The sequence below is a fragment of the Oenanthe melanoleuca genome, chromosome 4, assembly GCF_029582105.1.
Source record: "Oenanthe melanoleuca isolate GR-GAL-2019-014 chromosome 4, OMel1.0, whole genome shotgun sequence".
Taxonomy (NCBI): domain Eukaryota; kingdom Metazoa; phylum Chordata; class Aves; order Passeriformes; family Muscicapidae; genus Oenanthe; species Oenanthe melanoleuca.
The window spans coordinates 34001522-34009661 of record NC_079337.1 but is presented as its reverse complement, the minus strand read 5'-3'; positions in this window follow the sequence as shown (position 1 = coordinate 34009661).

Below are 8140 nucleotides of genomic sequence, written 5' to 3'. Positions count from 1 at the left end.
TTTGCTCTGAGCAGATACAAGTGGATTTTTTATTACTTGAAAGCTGTTGGTGACAAGTATTTATTGCTGCAATCATCCACTCTTAACATTTAGACTGTAAAAATTGACCCTAGCCTGTCAGCCATTAAGCACCAATAATTATGCCTGAAGTTGTGAAAGTGAAGTGTGACAGCTATTTCATACCTAGTGCTTTAACAGGTCTTACAACCTTCTGAAATACTTTTATTCTTTATTTTCCATGCACCAGTCAAAAATATGAGTGTTTTTAGGGAGAATTATAAAGTTTGTGCATGATCAAAGGGTGAAATTTCATAACACTATGATTGTGAAAGATCATTATCATGCATCAGGTGGCTGTTAAGTTGCCAATTCACAAAAAAAGGTTTTTTCATCTGTAAGTGTACCTACAACCAGGTGATTTTTTTAGACTAGATACAGTCACAATGCACAACAAGGTCTTTGCTACCACTGCTAAGCAAGAATTAACAAACTTTGTGTGAATGCCAAAGGTGAAACACTCATGGAAATATTTTTGTGAATTGTAAGAATCTATTAATCACGTGATTTTGATCACAAGAGCAATTATAAATACCTCACATAACTTTTCTGTTATATGAGGCATACATCTCAAGCACAGTTTATGAGGCTTTTTAGAGCTGTAAAATCTCTTTGGAACTGCTTCTAACCTGTCAATGCTTGTTCATGTTCTACTGGTACCACTCCTGTGGTACATATTTCTCTTTTGTTTATTTGTTTGCTTGTTTGTTTGTTTATTTATTTTTGTCTCTGGGCACTAGAAAGAAAGAGGGAGATAGTGCCTTAGTCATTCATTTGCTACATTGGCTTGGGTCTGACAGCAAAGCACTTGTTCAGATAAAATTCCTGGCAGATACCTCCCAAGAACTGCAGCAAGATCTCCACCTGCAGCAGCTCTAGGAAATTATTATAGGCCAGAAAATTATTAACAGCTGTTATATAGCATGAAGCTATACCAATAAAGTCCCTTTCCCAAGTTAAATGGTTAAAAGCTCATCAGTATAGAAGAATGAAAATAATTCAAGTGTTAACAATGTGCTGCAAATCATTATGCAAAACCCAGACACACTTTCAGCTTGTTTGATTTTAAATTATTTTGGACTAATACAGTTTGTTTAGAATGACTAACTCATAATGGGAGTTTCGCTAAGCATTTGAAATTAAGATTATTTTTAATTAATGAAATAATTTTCATAACTTGACATGTCCTGTAAAATTTTGTACTGGCCTAGTCCTATATCTACATCTTACTGATATTGCAAAAATTTAATGAAATAGAATGACAGCAATATTATACATATGTAAAATGATATTTGGATTGCCTGATTATGTGTATGGCACCTCAACATCTATCTCAAAATCTTCTTAAGAAACTACTTCTGTTAGCAGAAAAAAACATTCACAGTGTTTCAGCAACAAGGAGCTGATGTCTGAAAAAGAGCTGGTCAAAAATCTAGACATGATCTTCATAATTTACAACTCTGGAATAGTAAAAAAAAAAAAAAAAAAAGCTTTTTCTTACTAATTTTAAGGAAAACTCTTCAAACTGGAATGTCCTATGTTTTAGTAAAGAATCTGCTCCTTTAAATTAGGTAGGCATCATCTTCACAGAGTCATACATACTTGCCAGGAAACAAAATTGTAATATTACTAAATTAGTCTAGCCACTAATACAAGATATTATCCTCAGAAGACTGTGCACAAAGCAGGAAAATTGCACTGCCTTTATCTTTTCATCCACTCATATATTTTCTCATTTATTCAGACGACCATTTGCTGAAGGTCAAAGTCTCTGTACTGCTTAAATGTCATTTAACTATTAGGGCAGGATCCAAAACAAACTTAAGCATTCCACAGAAGAAAGCCAAAAAAAGCCAGATAAAATCTGAGGTCTGAGAACCTACATGGCATATTTTTAATAGAAAAAATAGGAATAAATATTTTGACAAAATCTTCCTGGCAATGATTTTGAAGTTTAATCAGACATGGAGAAAACAAAACTAGAACCATTAAAACTTTTGAAAGGCTGCAGTACCTTTATGTACAGCATTATGATAAGAGGTGTCAATAGACAAAGAGAAGTAGCAATGGGTATTGGCAAGGAGTAAGTGCTAAGAACAAAGCCATTGAGATAAGGCTGAATTAATAAATTTGTCAAACCTTACTCAGAAAAGTTGAAAGAAGTTCAACATGTTCAAGATTAATTGCAGGAATCACAGGCACATGACAGAGTACTTCAAGCTGAAGTCAACCTGCTTATATATATATATATATATGCATATGCATATATATATATACATATAGTTTATTCTCTCATCTTAAGACTCTGTAGCTATTCCCAATACTGAGTGATACTCTCTAGAATACTCAATTGTTTGGTTTCATTAAACTGAAATTTTTTTTAACCTACCATAAATTAGTTCCTGAGGCAGGAGCTACCTTTTATTTCAGAGCTTGACACAGGAGATACCTACTCACTGCTGTCTGATACAGCAACAGTGAGAATATTAAAAACACCTTTTTTCACTGCAATTCATGGGTGAGCATGGACTTAAGAATGAGAAGAACATATGGAATACTTTTTAAAAGCTTTAGAGTATTTTTCAGTCTGTGCTGTCAAAGGTTCTCCAGTATTCATGAAAGCAAAACCCAGTATCTACATCTCTCAGATTAATATGATCTCTACCAGGCTATATCTTGCAAGGAAACAGTATGCTGGTGTCTGAAGAAGCAACTACTTGTTTTCTGTTTTCATTTAATGGCAAAATTTTGAAATCCTTTTTATAGTGAAAACCGATTCATGTACCTAGCATATGCCTGGAAAACCACCTTCCCAGTAAAGCACTCATCAGTACCCTTCAGTTTCTTTCTAATATAATTCGTTACTTGTGGTCTCATTTCCTTTCCCTAAAAATTATTTTTCAGCAAATTACTGACATCAGAGGGTGCTCTGTGGAAAGCAGACTAAAAGCATCTGGATGATATGTGTGTATTCCTTAATATTGCTTACCATAAAACAGTACAAGACAGACACAGAGGTTAGTGAAACACACAAAACCAGAAAGTTAGAATAAATTCCAAAGGTTTCCACACAGAAAGGAGCATATTTTTTTTTTCTTGAGAACAACCACTAATACTTATATCTGGTATTCAACATTCTAATATAATGCATGAACAAGCATCTGACCTAACAATGATCTTAGATGGTAATTTTTACAGTGAAATAAATGGTAAATTAATTTGATGGCTTTCAAGTACACTACTGATCATCCTTAACTGCTTTGGCATAAGTAAATAAATAAGTAAGTAAATAAATAAGTTTTGGAAAGGCTTTCAGTAAAATAACTCATGCATTCTGCCATCACTATCCTGTATGTCAGTCTCAGATCTTTCTGTAGGTTTTGCCTTGGAAGATTTGGGGATAAATTAATTGCAAGTGAATTCCCCCCAGTCAAGCAGAAGTTACTTATATGTAAATCATTCTCTTCTCACTGAAGAAGAGGCTCAACTTCTTTAGTGGACTTCTGTCCCCCTCAGATTCCACTTGGTAGCACCCTCACTATTGGGGCAGATAACAAAGACTTAGCAAGCCAAAAAAATTATTCAGCAGGGCAGGAGCCCATTACCAGTTTATGGTCTGGCATTTGCACCCACATACCTTTGCAAATTACCACGAGGAAAACACCCTCCAAAAGCAAACTGTCTCAGCAGCAATGCTCATCAAAGCAAGTACCAGCAACACAAGATCCAGAGTACTCCTCTACTCTGACCCATTCTAGTTTATTTCCCTATTTCCTACAACTTCTGCATTTCACCATCACTTCTGCCACAAGCTGGGAATTTGCAATAGTTCTGCAGCTATCAATGGAAGAGATAAGCCTACAGAGATTTTTCTTGGATTAAAAACCGTCTTTAAATAATTTACTTTCCTAAGGAACTGTTGTGCTCTAAATGGGTATGTTATGTATATGAATACTGATTGATTTTGACATACAGCCTTTATACCAAGTTCCAACAAAAAAGAGAAAAGTTCCTACAAATGGTTCAGGCCTAACTTACAGGAAATGATAAATCTAGAATTCTCTTTCCTGACCCAGTGGGGATGGGAGAAGAATATCTGGAAAACACCTGTGAACTTGGGAGAAAGCTACACATTCACATACTTTATGGTGGACTGGAGTTTAGCTAAGTTCCCAGCACAGCCTTCTGAGAAGCCAGATATCCCCATCATAGGACTGGGATAAGCAATGTCTGCTCCAGGAAAGGGTTGAACCAGCTGGTGCTTTTGGTGGGCACCTAGCAAGCATATTTGTTTTAAAGTGCCTAATTTTTTTTTACTAGTCCTAATGTTCTTTATCTTCACTCTAATGATTCTCATCACTTTCATGTAATTTGATGTTACAAGGCTCCTCAGATTTTTTTTTGTAACATTCCTATACATAGTATTTCATACATGGAGGTTTTATATTTTACCCTATCATTTCACAGAAGCTGCCTTGGAATTTTAAGGTCAGCCAATGGGTTTGCTTTGGGTACAACATATACTTATACAACATATACTTACACTTGAGTTTTGAAGTCAGTTTTGATCAATAAAATGAGTGGAGATGATGTGATGATGTGAAACAGGATGAGAACATAGCACATGTAATTTTGTTTAAACTTCATTTGAATTTTGTTTAAATCCATGAATTCCACTCACATTTAATAGACAGGAAGTGGTGAAACTGAAATACTGAAATAAAGACAAAACTGAGAGAATCATGAGAACAGAAAGAAATTAAGTTACACTAACAGAAAAGGGAGGTGGGAAAAAGACCTTCACCTTACCATAAAGAATTTGAATTATTTGAAAAGTTTGTCTGTTTTCAGAGGAGGTGTCTAACTCAAATGGGTGGATGTGATCTAAATTACTGTATCTATATGCACTGAATAAGTGAGTTGTAAAAAAGTGAACAGCCTGCCTTAAGGGCTATGCAAACTACTACAGGATGAAGAATTTGCTGCAGTCTAATCAGTGTGGATTTCACCACTGTAGTAAAAATGAGCAAGATAAAAAGAAAGACAATGTTGTAGCCTGTGCTAATCATAGAAATATAAAGGCTATGAATAAATAATAAAGGGGCAAATGAGAAATGAAATATAGAAGAAAGAGGTTAATGGTGAAAGGAAAAATGTGTCTCAAAATGAACAGGGAAATCTTTGTAACTGAAAAGAGTATTAATGTAGCCATGTTAAGAATCTATATAATTTACAGCAGTTTAGACTTCCTGACTGATTTTTCTTGAGGTTCCAGTGCAGAAGTGCATGAGCTAAACTTCCCTTCTATGTTATGAACAGCACACAGTGCACACATGCTGCATCCTGAACATTCCTTCCTATTATGACATCCAAGGGAATAGAGTTTGGCCATTCTTACTCTTGAAGTAACAAGCTTATAATAGAAGTGAACCTGCATAATAGCAAGAGAAAAAATAAAAAATAAACCAAATCAATTAAAGGAATTAAATAGTGCATTTACCTGTGGCAGAGGATTTCTAGATTCAACAGAAATTTACTTTGTACAAAAGCCCTTTGCTGAAAAGGAAGGTGAGCAGAAATTACAGAAAGAAATTTCACTTCTGGAGTCACTGTACCATTCAAAGGTGATTCAGTTTGCAATGTGGAAGTCCGTTTCACTGGTGGAGGTAATGATCTTTTCATTTTCACACTTAGAAGGCATAACATGAGATTCATGGCTGGCAGGAAGCACCTGCTTTCAAATATTGTCCCCATAATCACACCCACAAACCCTGGAAATTAAACCACAGGAAGTCACCCAGCAGAATTACATTTTCATGTGGAAGGATAGTGGAAGCCAGCTGCCCACAAGTTGAGTTTTCTTTTTGCAGCATCACATTAAACACTGACATTCTCCAATCAATATCAATATTGCTGGGTTGGGGTTTTTCCCTGCCTACATCCAACAGGTTAACATTTCTTTTTCTGCTTCTGTGTAATTTTTTTTTTTTCAAGCATAATATCTGTCGAAATTTCCATTACACTCCCACTTGTGGAAGATTGCTATCCCAGGTAGTCTGTTTTATGAAACAATTTCTGTTACAAAAATATATAACAACTTTCAGTCTTTTGTATTGGAAATCATGTTGTGCTGTAATTTAATGATGTTAGAAGACATTTATATTCAAACCATATAATTCTTTAGGTACTGCTCTCTTGATGCCTCTGTAAACACTACCATTTATAATTTTCCCATACACTTGAGCAACACTTGAGCAACAATTGCTTTTTGATACTATCTCAATATCTCAGGTGGGGTTTTTTAAGCGCTATCCATGGAATTAATTTTTAGACATCCACCTAGAAGTAAGTGTGCCAAATAATCATGGAAGCAAATATCCATTGTAGCAGAACTCCAGATTCTTCTGTCATTATGTTAGACTGGTGTCAAAAAAAAAAACAAAAAAAAACAAAAAAAAAAACAAAAAAAAAAAAAACAAAAAAAACAAAAAAAAAAAAAAAAACCAAAACAAAAAAAAAAAAACAAAAAAAAAAAAAAAAAAAAAAAAAAACAACAAAAAAACGAACAAACAAAAAAAAAAAACCGTGACTATTTCTAGTTTTATTTAAAATCCAATTTTAATAGTGCTCTGTCACGGTGTGACATGGGTTTGCCAACCTTAAATATATTTAATTTCTTTTAGAGACAGGACCCAGGAGTAGAGACAAGGCAGGCTTAAAACTTAGAAAGGTACAAGAAGAAATTTATTAATAACACAAAAAAAAATTCAGAATAAGATCCCTAGATTGTTCCCTCCACCCCTTCATTTAACATTTCTTACCAACAAACATACAAAGAGCACGTCAGTCAGTGATACATTCAAATAATCAGTTCAATTCACTTAAGAAAAAAAAAGTCCCTTTTTGGTTATGGCTTAGGGGGTGTCTTCACCTTCACAATCCACATCTGCCTGGGAAAATATTGCAGACTATGACTTTCCTCCTATTCTGTCACAGTCCTTTCAGAACTGTGCAATGGGTTATGTCACACACATGGGGTATTATTTTTAAAGGCAGGCTGCTGAAAAACAAGATTCTCTTCATCTCCTTCACTATCAAATGTCTCTGTCCTTATTCCAGTCCCAGAACAGAGAGAGCTCCAATTCTCCAAGGCAAAAAGTCATCTCTTTCTCTATTAAATGTCTCTGTTCACATTTCAGTCCCAGAACAGAGAGCTCTATTTCCCCAAGGCAAAAATAAGGTCTTCTTCTCAAGCATCCAAACCTCCCCAAGTATATTTCACAGTTTAAAGGAATTTTAGTGAAGTCACAATCCCCTTAGCCCACAAAAAAGGTTTCCAGCTACTTATCAGTTTGCATCTTTTCAATCTCTTCCCACCAGGAACTTTATCTTCATTCCGCTGACCTCTGTAGTCTCCAAGCTTTATTTCTTCTCATTCAGGGGAGCTTAGAAGATCGAAGATCTTATCCAGGCATAATGAAGTTACAATTGTATCCAGATCATGAAGAAACAGCATGGGCAGCTGGAGGCCTCTTCTCTCAGAAGGAGGAGGGAAGGGGGAAGGGAGAGCCTTTGCTGGCTCCCCGATCCTCCCTGCTTGGCCATGCCCCGTGGAGAGGGGAGCTCCGGCCGCGCGGGGCCATGCGGTCAGGGAGGGGGAGCTGGGACCATGCGGCCGGGCCAGGGCCCCCGCAGAGCCGGGGTGCCAAGCTGGGCCCCCCCCGCAGAGCCGGGGCACCGGGCCGGACTCCAGCCCTAGCCCAGAGCCGGGCCGCAGCCCCCAGCTGGGGACCACCCCCCTCGGAGACCGGAAGCCGAAAGAGAGCCAGCAAAGCTGATCCGCTGTGATTTGTGAAAGCGAAATAACTTTTCATTGATTTCCCGAGCTGTCCATCACCAAATCAGCTCTCTGATTGGTGCTAGCAGCCCACAGGGGAAGCTCCCAGAGACGGAAGAGCCCCTTCCACTTCCCAGCCTCATGGAGCTTGCTCTGAGGTGAATCCACCCCTCCCCCCAAGCACGTGAAACCAACACATGCTCTTAGGGTTTTTTTGATTATTCTATAACATATTTGGTCTGCTCT